General features: G+C 41.2%; 1 protein-coding gene across 1 annotated transcript in view; it reads left to right on the top strand.

Moving 5' to 3' along the window:
• Nucleotides 1–15,145: 15,145 nt before the first annotated feature.
• LOC138361178 (tripartite motif-containing protein 59-like) overlaps nucleotides 15,146–18,331 on the top strand; it is a 42,165-nt gene continuing 38,979 nt past the window's right edge. The window contains exon 1 of the mRNA XM_069320615.1: nucleotides 15,146–15,391. The gene's annotated coding sequence lies outside the window, so the exon portion shown is untranslated. The remainder of the gene's footprint in view (nucleotides 15,392–18,331) is intronic.

Genomic DNA, 18,331 nt, shown 5'->3' with positions numbered 1-18,331 from the left:
ATCACTGGTCCATCACTGGTCCAACAGTGGTCCATCATCACTGGTCCGTCATCATTGGTACATCACTGGTCCAACAGTGGTCCATCATCATTGGTCCATTATCACTGGTCCATCATTGGTCCATTATCACAGGTCCGTCATCATTGGTCCATCACTGGTCCATCATTGGTCCATCATCACTGGTCCGTCATCATTGGTCCATCACTGGTCTATCATTGGTCCATTATCACAGGTCCATCACTGGCCCATCATCATCACTGGTCCAACAGTGGTCCATCATCACTGGTCCGTCATCATTGGTCCATCACTGGTCCATCATTGGTCCATTATCACAGGTCCATCACTGGCCCATCATCATCACTGGTCCAACAGTGCTCCATCATCACTGGTCCGTCATCACTGGTCCATCACTGGTTCCTCATCACTGGTCAGTCATCACTGGTCCAACACTGGTCCATCATCACTGGCCCTTCATTACTGGTCCATCACTGGTCCGTCATTACTGGTCCATCACGAGCGTAGCTCTCATCCTGTAACTACACTTAGGTAATTAGGTAATTACTGGTCCGTCATTACTGGTCCATCATTGGTCCATCACTGGTTTATCATTCATTACTGGTCCATCACTGGTCCATCATTACTGGTCCATCATCACTGGTCCGTCATCACTGGTCCATCACTAGTCCATCATCACTGGTCCATCACTGGTCCATCATCACTGGTCCATCATCACTGGTCCGTCATCACTGGTCCGTCATCACTGGTCCATCATCACTGGTCCGTCATCACTGGTCCATCACTGGTCCGTCATCATTGGTCCGTCATCACTGGTCCATCATCACTGGTCCGTCATCACTGGCCCATCACTGGTCCATCAATACTGGTCCATCACTGGTCTATCACTGGTCCATCATCACTGGTGCGTCATCACTGGTCCGTCATCACTGGTTCATCATCACTGGTCCGTCATTACTGGTCCATCACTGGTCCGTCATTACTGGTCCTTCACTGGTCCATCATCACTGGTCCGTCATCACTGGTCCATCACTGGTCCGTCATCACTGGTCCATCACTGGTCCGTCATTACTGGTCTATCACTGGTCCGTCATTACTGGTCCATCACTGGTCCATCACTGGTCCGTCATCACTGGTCCGTCATTACTGGTCTATCACTGGTCCGTCATAACTGGTCCATCACTGGTCCGTCATTACTGGTCCATCACTGGTCCGCCATTACTGGTCCATCACTGGTCCGTCATTACTGGTCCATCACTGGTCCGTCATTACTGGTCCATCACTGGTCCGTCATTACTGGTCCATCACTGGTCCATCATCACTGGTCCGTCATCACTGGTCCGTCATCACTGGTCCATCATCACTGGTCCATCATCACTGGTCCGTCATCACTGGTCCATCATCACTGGTCCGTCATCACTGGTCCGTCATCACTGGTCCATCATTCATTACTGGTCTATCACTGGTCCGTCATTACTGGTCCATCACTGGTCCATCATTACTGGTCCATCACTGGTCCGCCATTACTGGTCCATCACTGGTCCGTCATTACTGGTCCGTCATTACTGGTCCATCACTGGTCCGTCATTACTGGTCCGTCATTACTAGTCCGTCATTACTGGTCCATCACTGGTCCGTCATCACTGGTCCATCACTGGTCCGTCATCACTGGTCCGTCATCACTGGTCCATCACTGGTCCGTCATCACTGGTCCGTCATCACTGGTCCATCATTGGTCCGTCATCACTGGTCCGTCATCACTGGTCCGTCATCACTGGTCCGTCATTACTGGTCCATCACTGGTCCGTCATCACTGGTCCGTCATCACTGGTCCGTCATCACTGGTCCGTCATCACTGGTCCGTCATCACTGGTCCGTCATCACTGGTCCATCACTGGTCCGTCATCACTGGTCCGTCATCACTGGTCCGTCATCACTGGTCCATCACTGGTCCGTCATCACTGATCCGTCATCACTGGTCCGTCATCACTGGTCCGTCATCACTGGTCCATCATCACTGGTCCACCACTGGGAGAATGGGGACCCACATGGAGGTGAAGACACATGGAGATCTAAACTTTTGGAAGTGAGTACAAGGAACTTTCTGAGCCAACATGTCAAGGGGCCCACAAGAATGAGAGGAAATGACGAACCAGCAAGACTCGACCTGGATTTTCACCTTAAATGGCTCGGAAATAAGGGAAGTCAAATATGAAGCCCCCATAGGAATGAGTGACCACAGTGTATTGATATTTGAGTATCTGGTATAGGTAGGGATAACCTATCCAAGGATGGGATTGGAAGGAAAAAGACTAAATTACTGAAGAGGAAAATATGACGAGATGAGGAACTTAAAAATGGGAATACCATGGGAAACAGAACTCAGAGAAAAGACTGTACAGGATATGATGGATTATGTCACTCAGAAGTGTCAGGAGGCTGCAGACAGGTTTATCCCAGTCCAAAAAGTGAAAAATGAAAAGCATCAGAAGAATCCGTGGTTCAACCAGGAATGTGCAGCAGCAAAGCTATTGAGTAAAAGAACATGGTGAAACTACAGGAACAACAGAACACCAGAGAGCAGGGAGAAATACCAGAGGGCCAGAAATGAGTACATCAAAGTGAAGAGAGAAGCAGAGAGGCAGTACGAAAATAACATCGCGAGTAAAGCTAAGACCCAACCAAAACTGCTCCACAGCCACATCATGAGGAAAACAGCAGTGAAGGAACAAGTGATGAAAATGAGAAAAGGGGAGAACAGATACACAGAAAACGACAAAGAGGTGTGTGAAGAACTCAACAAAAGGTTCCAGGTCTTCACAACAGAAAAAAGAGAGGTCCCTGCACTAAATGAGGAGGCAAACCGAACAACCTTGGAGGAAATTTACCTCACCAGTGATGCGGTCAAAAAGAATCTGGTGGAGCTGAATGTGCCAAATGCTGTTGGGCCTGACAGAATCTCACCGTGGATTCTAAAAGAAGGTGCAGAAGCACTAAGTGTGCCACTCTCTATGGTGTATAAAACAGGCCACTGGAAACGGGAGACCTTCCGGAAAGCTTGAAGACAGCTAATGTAGTCCCAATTTACCAAAATGGTGACAGGCAAGAGGCACTGAACTACAGGCCAGTTTCCTTAACTTGTATACCATGCAAGGTGATGGAGAAGATTGTGAGGAAAAGGCTCGTAGAGCATCTGGAGGGAAACAGCTTTGAAACACACCACCAGCATGGGTTCAGAGATGGTAAATCGTGCCTCACAGGCCTAATAGAATTCTATGACCAAGCAACACAAATTAGGTAGGAAAGAGTGTATTTTCTTGGACTGTCAGAAAGCCGGGAGCACAGCAAAACAGTCTGCCCCAAAGAGTGCCAGTGAACCGGACGAATGCGTGGGTAAAGGAGTCACCTTTACTTAGGCAGGCTCCAGCAACAAGCAGCCACACCACCACTCAGGACTCCGGCAGTGACAGTGTAACGGTGAGTGAAGTGGCTACTGTGGCTCAGAAAGAGGGCCATAATAATATGGTCAAGGAAGTGTGGGCTGAGCTTAGAAAAGTTGGTGAGTTCCTCCAAAATCTTGGGCAGAGAATCGAGTCCATCGAGGCTAAATTAAACGTTCAGGAGGTCAAGGAAAATCACAAAATGGTGAAGGATAGTCAGGATATAGTGGTTGAGGACAAAAATGAAATATTGAGTGATGAAATGAAGGAAAGTGAAGTGTGTGTGAATGATGATAGTCGTAGTGAAAGGAAGAACCCTATAATTACACATAAAATGAAGGAATCATTTGGGCCAATAATGGACGTCACAGGACTGAAAAAATCTCTTGAGAATCGCAATGTCGCTTTTACTGGTGAACTTGGGAGGAGGTGGGAGATGTTATACAACGTATGGCTATCATTTAGTGAACTTATTAGGGATGACAGACAGTGAATTGATTAATAATGGATCACCCTAGACTGAAAGTGTTGTCATGGAATGTTAATGGTTTAAGAAACAGGGTTACAGATGTTCATTGTTATGTGATGGGAAATGATATTGATGTTGTAGCTCTCCAGGAGACAGGGGATAGGAATGAAGGCATATTGAAATTAAATGGTTATAAAGGGTTTAACCTCTTCGCCGCAAATAACATCAGAGGCACGTCAATTTATGTTAAGAACTCCATACCAGCAGAGTTAGTAGAACCACCATCAAAAACGCAAGGTATAGAGAGTGTCTGTGTTAAATTATCATTAAGGGAAGGGGAATTGATTGTAGTTAATTTGTATGTATCCAGGAACTGCTTCGACGCTAACTATTTACCTGACTGCATTTATACTAATCCTTCACTGGTCATTGGGGACCGTAATGCTCGGCACACAAGCCTTGGGTCAGTGGGTAGTATTAATGCTAATGGGGTCAAGTGGTTACAGTTTCTACAAGATCATCCAGATACCTGTCTCTTAGGAAACAATGAACCAACTCACATCAGGGGAGGACGGCTTGACTATGCCTGCGTTTTAAACTCTCAGGGGATTATGGGGGAGGCTCGGGTTGTTCGGGAACTACTTAGTGACCACTTTGCCTTGAACGTTGAATTACCACTGGGGAAAAAACAAGTCCACTTTCAAAGGAAAAGGCTAAATATTAATAAAGATATGAAAAATTACTTTATTCAAAATATGGGAGATTGGTATCAACATTACACGCCGCTCTGCGTTGATAGTTTTTACGAGGACATGGTCGAGAACATAGAGAAATTAGTACAGAGGGAAAATAACGGAGGCACGGGAAGCAAGACGCACGGACCTAAGAAATTTAAATATTCCAATGATCAGCAAGTCAAGGGATGGGAGAGAATGCTACGGAGTGCGCATAAAGCATGGTTAAAAAATGGAATGAGGGATGAAGAGAAAAATACAATGTTGGAAGTGGCTAGGGAATGCAGTCAGGTGAGGAAGGAGGCGCGGGACAGATACTGGCAAGACTTTGCTCAGTCCATTGGTAATACTAAGAACCTTAAAGACATATGGAGAGCAGTAAATAAAGTCAGGGGTTGTAAGACCAAATTCATTGCTCACTCAGATCCAGGGAAAGTTGCTAATGAGTTAGTAGATAAATGGGCAAGTGCTGCTGGTATGGAGTCCTTACCTGCAGACACGAGAGTCACCATTGAGTCATGGGAAAATATTAGAAATGGAGTAACTTTATGTGCCTTAAATACAAGATCTATAACATGCACTGAGATAACCCACGATGAGCTACTGGATGCTATAAAAAGTGGCAGTTCCACTGCTCCGGGAAAAGATGGAGTAACGTATGACATACTTAATTATTTAGCCGGTATGAAACCTAATCCCTTACTTGATTTGTTTAATATGAGTTATAGAGAGGGAAAGTTACCAAGAAAATGGAAAGAGGCTGTCATCATTCCTATCCCTAAGTCAAACGGTGGCTACGGACCTGTCTCCTTAATATCCTGCTTTTGTAAAATGATGGAAAGGATTTTGTTAAATAGGCTACTCTACCTTGTAGGTGATAACATGTCCAGTAATCTCTTTGGTTTTATCAAAGGCAAAAGTACTGCGGATTGTCTCTTAAAGTGCTTGTCTAATGTGGATGACAATTGTAGAGTTTTTGTTGATCTACAAGGAGCGTTTGATAAAGCCAATGGGGAAGTAATCTTATACGAATTAGCCAATCTGGGAATAACAGGGAGATTGCTACACTGGATAAGGGATTATCTACAAGGCAGAAAAGGTCAGGTGTATTACCAGGGATACATGTCTGAGGAACGGAGGTTTCAGTTAGGTACCCCACAAGGGGGAGTATTAAGTCCCACCTTATTCAATGTATTAATGAACAGATTAGCATCAGAGATGTATCCTCCAGGGGTCACGACGATCATATATGCTGATGACATTCTTATACAAGGCACTTCTGGGAACAAAATTCAAGATGCTCTTAACATACTTGGTACAACCTGTCACAAGTTAGGCTTAGTTATAAATGCAGATAAAACCAAATACGAGTATAGGAAACGAAGAAATATAACACTTACTCTAAATGGTGTGGAACTGAGCCGTGTACAGAAGTACAAGTATCTGGGCATGTATGTTGGATACACATGTGAGAGTAAAAATGCTGAAATAAATCATATCAGCACCTTATGTAAAGCCCGTCTGCATCCTCTAAAAGCACTGGCTTTTTCTGGTAAAGGTGTTGGGGTACCTATCTTGCGGATGTTATACATAAGCACTGTTCGATCCCTGATAGACTACGCAGCACCCGTATTGTCTTACACAGGCCAAGGCAGAATTAAAAAAATAGAGCTGATACAGAACGAGGCTATGAGGATTATTCTTGGATGTCAAAGAAATGCAATGATTGAAATAATGAGAATGGAATTAAATTTACAGAGTGTGTGTGATAGAGTCCGTGACATTAACACTAGAGTATCTATTCGTTTCATGCGGAGAAAAGGAGGGGATAAGCTGTTTGAGAGCGTTCAGACCTGCTTGAGTGACGTACACACTTCCAGGAAACTGAGGGAGACACGCTATACGAGAGGATTAGCTCATGACCTCAGGGAATACGACGTACTTGACTGCTGTAAACCCTCTCGACAATGTAATATGTCTGCTCCCTGGAAAGTACAGAATATAGACGTCGAAATTGTACCCCTCAAGGTGAAAAAGATTCATCATGAACCGGGACAATTACGGTGTTTGTATGGAAGCATGATATCTCGGTTACCAAGAGGCAACAGTTTACATGTATATTGCGACGGGTCGGTGGCGGAAGATGGCAGGGCAGGGTGTGGTGTCCTAATAAGGGATTATACGGAGTTTGGGACTGTGGACAGGATAATTGAACTCCGGCTTAGTAATTATATATCATCCACACAAGCTGAACTGCAGGCCATTCTGGCGTGTTTGGAGGAAGTACGTCATGACGACAAAAATGTTTTTGTATTTGTCGATAGCCGAGGAGCACTGGAGTCCTTAAACAGTCGAAACCCAGTCTTCATGTCTATAGTGGAGGACTGTAAGAGAAGAATAACTGAGATACAGCTGAAAGGTTATAGTGTGAAATTCATGTGGATTCCGTCTCATGTTGGAATAGTGCTCAACGAGGTGGCGGATGACTTGGCCAAACGTGCCACATCAAAACCACAAGTTGACATTGAATGTGAATTCACAATGAGACAAATAAGAAGCAAAATCAGAAATATTCAGGCACAGGCGGGAGTGGAGAGGAGAGAGATAATGTATGAGAGTAGTCAAACCATGCAACACTACATGTATGTGAGTCAAAACACCCATTTCACTTATGGTAAAAGGAGAAATGCTTGGAGTGACTCTGTGTACATGCGGCTCAGGCTTGGGTACAAATATTACTGGGAATATGGGATAGATGTTCATGGTAATGACACGAAGTGTAAACTATGTGGTATGTTAAGGTCTCACACCCTTGCCCATTATATTCTTGATTGTCCGTTGATTAATGTATATAGAAACACTGAGATAAGGACTGTTCCTGAACAAATAGCCTGGATGTGTCACAACGGAAAGGTTGATGATATTCTTGAGAGATATAAGAATTTTGCACCAAGATTGTAATATTTTGTTGAATTATCTGCAGGTGTCTTGCAAATTGTCTATACAGTATACCTAGGTCATAAAAGTATTTATGTGTACGTCTGATACCATACTACTTGTGAGGGAGGAAATGTATATTTTTACCTCTCAGAATGTTTGGTAATATGTTTATTTGTGATGTGTGTCTATGTATATATTAACACGTTGTACTGAATGGGGTGAGAATAGCTTGAGCTACCTCATCCCTTTGTGTGTATTTTACCTCAATAAACTTATTTCAATTTCAATTTCAATTTCAATGAGAGGGATAATAAGGTGAGACAAACCACATTGGGAGAGGAAAGTGTTGAGGTTATCCTCATTAGCAATTGTAAACATTTTACCTCCTGAGGTCTTTCTCACTTTAATCATGCCATCTCTAACGAAGCACTGATGAATCGCATCTGGGTTTTGATGACGGATTTGACGCAGGCGGTGGAGGAGTTGCTGTCTTTTTCTAGTCAAGCACTCGTTGATGTAGATTCCCTTTCGTTGGGATGCAGCTGTCCGGACAAGATGCGATTTTATGGACTGGGAAGCTAGCTTGAGGCGAATTTTTCGCTGGTTCAGACCTGATGGAATCTTTTTGCCTACTCTGTAGGCAGCAATAATGTCGGTTTTATTTAGAGTGACACGCAATTCGTCTTTTATGAGAGCATGAACTATTTCAATACACTTTTCACCTTCACGTTCCACAGGAATATTTTGGGACGACACAATAACATAGTCAAGCAGCTTTTGCTGGTCCTGTTCATCCTGGGAGATGGAATGTTGGCCAGATGACACATTTGCAGATGACACTAAGATCTATGATAAAGAAGGAAGTGAAAGTGATATTGAGACCTTACAAAGAGATCTACATGAACTCCACCAATGGTCAGATGACTGGCAAATTCTCTTTAATGTCGATAAATGCAAGACCTTGCCTGTAGGGCATAACATTCCACGTCACAACTACCAAATTGCCAGCACTACCTTACAACAGATAGATGAAGAATGCGACATTGGAATCAGAATCCATCATTCACTAAAAGTTGCACAACAAGTGGGAGCGGCAATAAAAAAGCGAACCAAACTTTGGGAATAATCAAGCGTGCCTTTACCTTCAAGTAAACTAAAGTAGTCCTTCAATTGCAGTCTCCGTGGTGTAGTGGTAAGACACTCGCCTGGCGTTCCGCGAGCGCTATGTCATGGGTTCGTATCCTGGCCGGGGAGGATTTACTGGGCGCAATTCCTTAACTGTAGCCTCTGTTTAACGCAACAGTAAAATGTGTACTTGGATGAAAAAACGATTCTTCGCGGCAGGGGATCGTATTCCAGGGACCATAGGATTAAGGACTTGCCCGAAACGCTACGCGTACTAGTGGCTGTACAAGAATGTAACAACTCTTGTATATATCTCAAACAAAAAATAAGTCTCTGGTGCGCCCCCACCTGGATTATTACATACAGATTCAGATTCAGATTCAGATGTTTATTCAGGTAAGGTATATACATACAAGTGATGTTACATTAATGGATTGGTATATAGATAGAGCTAGTACATACAATGCCTAAAGCCACTATTACGCAATGCGTTTCGGGCAAGAAAACATTAATATCTAGAACTTAATACTAATTGAGCATAAAGAATAAAAGATGTTGAGAACAAATACAAATAAAGATAAAAAAAAGGGGGAAACATGACTGAAAAAGCAGCACAAATACAATAGGTAGACAAACAGTGTTGATAAAAAAAAAAAAAAAAGAAAATAACAGACATGGGTTGACAATAGAGGAGTGAGGTAGATTACAGGGAATTTATTAGGTAGTGTTTAGTTTTTATCTTAAACTGGTTGAGAGAGGTACAGTCTTTAACATGGTTGGGAAGGTCATTCCACATTCTGGGCCCCTTGATTTGCAGAGCATTTCTAGTTTGATTAAGACGTACTCTAGGAATATCAAAACTGTATTTATTTCTGGTGTGGTGCTCATGGGTTCTGTTACAACCTACTATGAAGCTTTTAAGATCAGGATTGGCATTATAGTTTAGCGTTTTATATATGTATAATACACATGAGAGAATGTGCAGTGACTTAATATCTAACATATTAAGAGATTTGAGTAGGGGTACCGAGTGATGTCTGGGGCCAGAGTTGGATATTGTTCTAATAGCGGCTTTGTGTTGGGTAATTAGAGGACGTAAGTGATTTTGGGTAGTAGAACCCCAAGCACAAATACCATAGTTGAGATAAGGATAGATAAGGGAGTAATAGAGAGTCACCAGGGCAGGGCGTGGTACATAATATCTGATCTTAGAAAGAATGCCCACAGTTTTTGAAACTTTTTTAGATATATTTAGAATGTGTCCCTGGAAATTCAGCTTGTGGTCAATGAGAATGCCAAGGAATTTGCCATCTAATTTGTTACAAATTTGGGTATTGTTTATTTTGAGATTTATAAGACTAGAGGATTTATTTCCAAACAGAATATAGAAGGTTTTGTCAATGTTAAGGGTGAGTTTGTTGGCAGTTAGCCAAAGATGGACTTTATTGAGCTCAGTATTTACTGTGGCATTTAGAGCAAGAGGGTCAGGACTGGAGTAAATGAAGGTTGTGTCGTCAGCAAATAGAATTGGTTTGAGGTGTTGGGAGGCATTTGGAAGGTCATTAATGTAGATGAGAAAGAGGAGAGGGCCAAGTATGCTGCCCTGAGGAACACCAATGTTGATGGGTAGGGTGGGAGAAATTGTATTATTCACAGAAACATATTGGAGCCTGTCAGTAAGGTAGGACTCGAGGTATTGTAGGGAGTAGGGAGTCACATCACTCGGTACCCCTACTCAAATCTCTTAATATGTTAGATATTAAGTCACTGCACATTCTCTCATGTGTATTATACATATATAAAACGCTAAACTATAATGCCAATCCTGATCTTAAAAGCTTCATAGAAGGTTGTAACAGAACCCATGAGCACCACACCAGAAATAAATACAGTTTTGATATTCCTAGAGTACGTCTTAATCAAACTAGAAATGCTCTGCAAATCAAGGGGCCCAGAATGTGGAATGACCTTCCCAACCATGTTAAAGACTGTACCTCTCTCAACCAGTTTAAGATAAAAACTAAACACTACCTAATAAATTCCCTGTAATCTACCTCACTCCTCTATTGTCAACCCATATCTGTTATTTTCTTTTTTTAATCAACACTGTTTGTCAACCTATTGTATTTGTGCTGCTTTTTCAGTCATGTTCCCCTTTTTTTTTTTTTTTTTTTTTATCTTTATTTGTATTTGTTCTCAACACCTTTTATTCTTTATGCTCAATTAGTATTAAGTTCTAGATATTAATGTTTTTCTTGCCCGAAACGCATTGCGTAATAGTGGCTTTAGGCATTGTATGTACTAGCTCTATCTATATATCAATCCATTAATGTAACATCACTTGTATGTATATACCTTACCTGAATAAACATCTGAATCTGAATCTGAATCTGTTAAAGACTGTACCTCTCTCAACCAGTTTAAGATAAAAACTAAACACTACCAAATAAATTCCCTGTAATCTACCTCACTCCTCTATTGTCAACCCATGTCTGTTATTTTCTTTTTTTTTTTTTTTTTAATCAACACTGTTTGTCAACCTATTGTATTTGTGCTGCTTTTTCAGTCATGTTCCCCCTTTTTTTTTATCTTTATTTGTATTTGTTCTCAACATCTTTCATTCTTTATGCTCAATTAGTATTAAGTTCTAGATATTATGTTTTCTTGCCCGAAACGCATTGCGTAATAGTGGCTTTAGGCATTGTATGTACTAGCTCTATCTATATATCAATCCATTAATGTAACATAACTTGTATGTATATACCTTACCTGAATAAACATCTGAATCTGAATCTGAATCTGAGTGTCCTCTGACTCCATAATGATGTAATTTAAGAAGAAGGTTTATGGTGGTTGACAGTATCAAAAGCTTTACGCAGGTCCACAAATAACCCAACAGGGAACTCCTTTTTATCAAGAGCTGTATGAATCGAGTTAAGCATACTAATAAGTGCATCGTTAGTGCTTTTTTTGGGTCTGAAGCCATATTGGCAAGGGCTAAGTATATTGAGTTTGGCTAGATATGAGTAAAGCTGCTTGTATATAAGTTTTTCAAAAATTTTTGACAAGTTTGGCAGGATTGATATAGGTCTGTAGTTGTTAACATCTGTGGGGTCACCACATTTGTGGACAGGCGTTACTCTCGCTTTTTTTAGAATATCTGGAAAGGTTTGGAGTTCAAGTGACTTGTTGAAGAGCAAAGCAATAGCAGGGGCTAAAGATCTGGAGGCTTTTTTGTAAATTAAAGTTGGTATCTCCTCAAGGGCACCAGACTTGGTTTTAAGGGAAAGGATTATCTCATTGACATCAGTGGAGTTAATAGGCTTTAGGTACAGAGACTGTGGATAGTTACCTGTAAGATAGTCCTTAATGTCAGTACTGGAAGATGGAATATCATTTGCAAGGGATGAACCAATGGAAGAGAAGAACCTATTAAACTCAATAGCAGAATCAGAGGCTGAAAGCTGACCATCGTTATTAGACAGGAGAGTCGGTTTGTTATTTAAAGATTTCTTTGATCCCAATATTTGTGAAATTGTGCTCCAAGTTTGTTTAATGTTGCTCTTTATTTGAGTAAATTTATCTTCGTAGTAATTAGTTTTGGCTCGTCTAATTATCTTAGATAGCAATAATGAGTAATTCTTTGAGAATTCTTTGGAGACAATTCCTAACCTATACTTCTTCTCAAGGTCGTGTTTTTTGTTAAGGGATTTCAGTATTCCCTTTGTAAGCCAAGGATTGTTAAGCCTTTTGCTTGTGACTTGTTTTGTAAGCCTAGGACAGTGGGTGTTATAAAGGCTAAGAGTTGTTTGTAGAAAAGATTGCACTGCTAGGTTGATGTCCCCTATGTTACCTAACTCGGACTCCCAGTTGACATTATCAGCAGCAGTTATAAAATTGTTTATAGCAGTTTCATTGTGCAGCCTAAAGCTTAACTCCCTTGTTTCTAGAGGTGGTTTGCTAATGTTAGTTAAAAGAAATGTGGGGTAGTGGTCTGTAGTGCTATCGGTGATTATACCTGAAGTAAGCGGAGAGGTTATGTTGGTCCAGATGTGATCTAGAGTCGTGGCAGTGCTATCAGTGATTCTAGTAGGTCTAGTGATTAAGGGTATGAGGAGGCAGGAATTCATACAGTTGAGGAAGCTAACAGCAGTAGGGTGTTCTGGCTCGCAGAGGTCAATATTAAAGTCCCCTGCGATAATTAGGTGGTTTTTGTTCAGTCTGTTATCAAGTATTAGATTTCTAAGGTTTGAGTTGAATCCAGACACATCAGTGTTGGGAATTCTATAGACTGCACCCACAGACAGGACAGACTCGGCACCCTTGACTCTGAAGCTGGCGAAGATATACTCCCCATAGCAGTCTCTAGTTCTAATTTCTTTTAAGCATGTTAGTTCTTGGTGGTAGTAAAGAGCAGTGCCACCACCTCTCTGAAGTTGACGACAGTTGTGAATTGCTGAGTAGTTAGGCATGTTAAAGAGTTGAGTAGTATCCTCTTTCAACCATGTTTCAGTAAGTATAATAAAAGAGAATTTGTTGCCAATAGTTTCAATCAAGGCACTAACATCATCGAAGTGTTTACCTAGGGATCTAACGTTCAAATTGATTACAGAGATATTGTGATTATGAGTTAATACATTGTTTACATCATGTGCTGCAAAATATCTGCAATTTAGATCATTAAAGTGATTATTGTCATAGATAGTGGATAAGAGGTTAAGTTCAGGGTCTATACTTGACTGCATAAAAAAAGCTGATTGTAGAATCAGAAATAAGTAGAAAAAAGCTATAAAATAGGGAAAAATATATACACAATACTGTACAAAACAAACACAAAAGGGGCTTACAGGGGTACAAAGGAGTAAGGGAGTATGGCTAGGCTAGGCAACCTAGGCAATTAATGAGATTAAAGAAAAAACATGTAAACATGGACTATACAAAACACAAGATATGGAAATACAAAACAAAAAATATAAGCAAGACTAAGCAATACAAAAAAAAACAAACAAATTGAGCAAAAATGAGGTAGATTGCTTACGAGTACTCACAGGTACACTGTAAGTAACAATTTGCAATTTGAGATGCAGGCAAAGCCAGGGGTACAATGGAGTAAGGGAGCATGGCGAGGCTAGGCAACCTAGGTAATAAATGAAATCAAAGAAAAGTTGAATAATAAACATAGGCAAATTTAAGCTAATGATTATTAACTATAGATAGTTCAGTAATGACTGTATAATTAAAAAGACCTGAAGAACTACTTAAAACTCAATTAAATAATTTCGGTAAATGACTAGGTAAGAGTAAGTTAAAAATTAAGTCAGAAAATGAACCAAGGAGACTTAGGATACCTAGCCCCACTAGTTGACAGGGGGTTAATTAAGTTAATTCATTGGGAGTGATAAGGTGAGACAAACCACATTGGGAGAGGAAAGTGTTGAGGTTTTCTTCTCTAGTAATAGTAAACATTTTGCCCTCTGCGGTTTTTCTCACCTTTATCAGACCATCTCTAACGAAGCACTGATGAATAGCATCTGGGTTTTGTTGCCGGATTTGACGCAGGCGGTAGAGGATTTGCTGTCTGTTCCTAGTCAAGCACTCGTTGATGTATAATCCCTTCCGTAGGGATGCAGCTGTCCGGACTAGATTGGATTTCGTGAACTGGGAAGACAGCTTCAGGCGAATTTTCCGTTGATTTAGACCTGATGGATTCTTTTTGCCTACTCTGTAGGCAGCAATAACGTCAGTTTTGTTTAGATTGAGCTGCAGTTTGTTTTTTAAGAGATCCTGAGCTATTTCGAAACAATTTTCACCTTCATGTTCCACAGGTATATCTTGGGACGACACTACAGGCATTGAGACCTTATCTTCAGAAAGACATAGCTGCTCTGGAGAAGATGCAACACCGGACAACAAAAATCATACCAGAGCTTAGTCATCTCTCGTAGCAGGAAGGGTTGAGGGCCACTGGCCAAACAACACAGTAAACCAGGCATGACAGGGCGGAGCTCATCGAAACACTTAAAATACTAAACAATTTGGACGATGTTGATCCGGACACTTTCTTCACAAGGTCAGATGTAACACGAACGAGGAGCAACGGGTTCAAGCTCAACAAGCCACAATGTAGGACAGAAAACAGGAGAGGCTTTTTCTCCCGTATGGTGGTAAACCCGTGGAACAGCCTACCCGCCAAAGAGTAGGTAAGGTAAACGCCAAAACTCTACTGGGTTTTAAAATACAGATAGAAAAGATCGTCCAGGCAAATGGGTAGGACCTTTGACAAGCCGCCAACTTCCTGTCCTCATTGAGGCCACCAATATTAGTGGTTCTCAGGTTAATTAAAGGTCGGCAAAGATCAGTAACCAAAGAAAATGGGAAGAGCACGGTGGCGAGTAAGCGAGCGAGCGAGTGACGTCATCACAACAAAGGTTGCTATAGACGTCTCCACGACTCGTGAAGTTCGCCTGTCTTAAAGACCTGTGTCCACAATACCCGCCAAATTGTCCCTCCCACAGTACTCTCAGGACACTTATGGCAGTGTAAGTGTGTGGTGAGGCCACACCACTGAAGACATTAAGGATATACCACGAGGGAGAGACAAAACTGTTGAAGGAAGGAGTCACTGGCTCCACCTGACCACCTTGTTTCTCGCACTCTCATCATCCTCCGTAAGTACTTGAGTGCATTACCTGCTTGATAGGGTTCTGGGAGTTCTTCTACTTCCCAAGCCCGGCCCGAGGCTAGGCTCGACTTGTGAGAGTTTGGTCCACCAGGCTGTTGCTTGGAGCGGCCCGCAGGGCCACATACCCACCACAGCCTGGCTGATCCGGAACTTCTCTTAGAAAACAGTCCAGTTTTCTCTTGAAGATGTCCACGGTTGTTCCGGCAATATTTCTTATAGTCACTGGGAGAACGTTGAACAACCGTGGACCTCTGATGTTCATACAGCGAAGAGTTAGGGGTGACATGATAGAGGTTTACAAGTGGATGAATGGACACAACAAAGGGGATATTAATAGGGTATTAAAAGTATCAGCACAAGACAGAACACGAAACAATGGGTATAAATTGGATAAATTTAGATTTAGGAAAGACTTGGGTAAATACTGGTTCGGTAACAGGGTTGTTGATTGTTGATTTGTGGAACCAATTACCGCGTAACGTGGTGGAGGTGGGGTCCCTTGATTGTTTCAAGCGCGGGTTGGACATGTAAATGAGTGGGATTGGGTGGTTATAGATAGGAGCTGCCTCGTATGGGCCAATAGGCCGTCTGCAGTTGCCTTTGCTCTTATGTTCTCTGATTGTGCCTATGGCACCTTTGCTCCTCACAGGTTCAATCCTGCATTTTCTTCCATACCATTCACTCCAGTATGTTGTTATTTTACTGTGTAGATTTGGGACCTGGCCCTCCAGTATTTTCCATGTGTATATTATTTGGTATCTCTCTCGTCTCCTTTCTAGAGAGTACATTCGGAGAGCTTTGAGACGATCCCAATAATTTAGGTGTTTTATCTCAACGATGCGTGCCGTATATGTTCTCTGTATTCCCTCTATTTCAGCAATCTCTCCTGCTCTGAAGGGGGGAAGTGAGTACTGAGCTTTCTGCTTCACCATTGTCTGCTCCAATATTGTCTTACACCCCTAACATACAATTGTTAATAATAAAAATTTATTTAGGAAAAGTACATACATAGTTGCAGAGTTACAGTACAAACATTCTGTTTGATTTAAAGATAGAGGTAGTACATACAATACCTAAAGCCACTAGTACGCATAGCGTTTTGGGCAAGGTGAGGTGGGGAAAAAAACCCACTTAGACTAAAACTTAATAGTAATTAAGCTTAAAGTATAATTGCATTGAAAGAAAAAAAAATAATAAAAGATGAAAAAAGGGGGGGAACATGGTAGAAAATAGCCAATATACAAGTTGGTCAACAAACAGCATGTTTTTTTTTCTTCAACAAAAATGTTGGGGTATAGAAATAGGACTATGGAATTGTTGGAGGTGTGGACGTTGGCCAGTGGAATTGTTGGGGTAAATTATATGCCTGGCATTGTTGGGGTGTGGACATTGGCCTATCAAATAATGATAACTTTTATAATAATAATAATAATAATAATAAGAAATTTCACTGGGACTGTGTAGTGTTGCAAACCCATGACCAAGGTATTGCCAGCTGCATACTCTACTACTGTACCACCACTGACTTTCTTACAATTGGATTTCTACTGATATCACAGGAACGGCCAAGCGGACAGCACGCGGGACTTGTGATCCTGTGGTCCTGGGATCGATCCCAGGCGCCGGTGAGAAACAATGGGCAGTTTCTTTCACCCTACGCCCCTGTTACCTAGCAGTAAAAATAGGTACCTGGGTGTTAGTCAGCTGTCACGGGCTGCTTCCTGGGGGTGGAGGCCTGGTCGAGGACCTGGCCGTGGGGACACTAAAAAAAGCCCCGAAATCATCTCAAGATAACCTCAAGTCTGTGATATCCTGATATCACAGTCCTGAAGCCAGTCCAAGTTTTATGTAAGACCCCCAAGCACTCAGGTGAAGGATAAAGTACTGTAGTTCAACATTGTATGCTCAACTTCAGATACACAGAAAATCACACTGTGATATACATCAATGAACAATCCACTGAGGCTATGAGGTGATGCAAACATTGCAGGTTTGCATCATCTCACAGCCCGAGGGAATTTTCTCATTTATGTACTGTATATCACTTTAGTGTGATTTTCTGTGTAAATAATAATAATAATATTAATAATAATATTATTTATTCAAAAGATTGTGTGTACAAAGAACATAAGAATATTGTTCAATTGAAGGGACAGAAGTTACACATACTAATGAAGCCACTATTACGCAAAGCGTTTTGGGTAAAATTAATAATAATATAGAAATTTTTTAATTAAAGTTGTGACGGGATAAAACACTTAATACTGTTAGAGAAGTAAGCTAACAAAATGAGAATGTTCAAGGAAAATAAAAAATTAATACAAAGAAGGTGATACTTAAGGATGACAAGCATAGACTATTACATTATGGAGTCAGTAGTTCTAGCAACAGTACAGTAGTTTATTTACATTAATTATAGAATGGAAATACAAGGTGTAATTTAGAAAAGCAAGTGAACTATTCCTCATAACATTTTCTTTGAACATATCAGAACATAGAGTAACATACTATAATTTAAGTTTAATTTGGCCAACAATTTCAAATAACCAAGATCATAAAGGACACGAGTAAACACTTTATCAAAGAAATGCATGAAATTAAATGACATTAAATGTAGATAGTAAATGTAGAAATTAAATGTGTGTACTCGCTTGAATGAACTATATGGGGCATAGCCGATTCATTCCAGTGTGGAATTCATTCCATCCGTTCGGCCCCAGCAACTCCCTCCCCCCCCCCAAAAAAAAATACAATCACATTAATGCATATGCCAGTCCACATTTGCCTTATGAAAAATTTAAATAATAAAGAATTTGTATTGCAATGAAATAAATTGATATTGCACGTTACAGTACTGTACTTACTCTACCAGTTGAGTTTTGTAGTGCAAACTTTGTTAGCCTTAATATCCTGAGAGTGCCACACA

The sequence above is a fragment of the Procambarus clarkii genome, unplaced genomic scaffold (genome assembly GCF_040958095.1).
Source record: "Procambarus clarkii isolate CNS0578487 unplaced genomic scaffold, FALCON_Pclarkii_2.0 HiC_scaffold_223, whole genome shotgun sequence".
Taxonomy (NCBI): Eukaryota; Metazoa; Arthropoda; class Malacostraca; order Decapoda; family Cambaridae; genus Procambarus; species Procambarus clarkii.
Note: the sequence above shows the minus strand (reverse complement) of the source record. Positions and strands in the feature narration are given on the sequence as shown.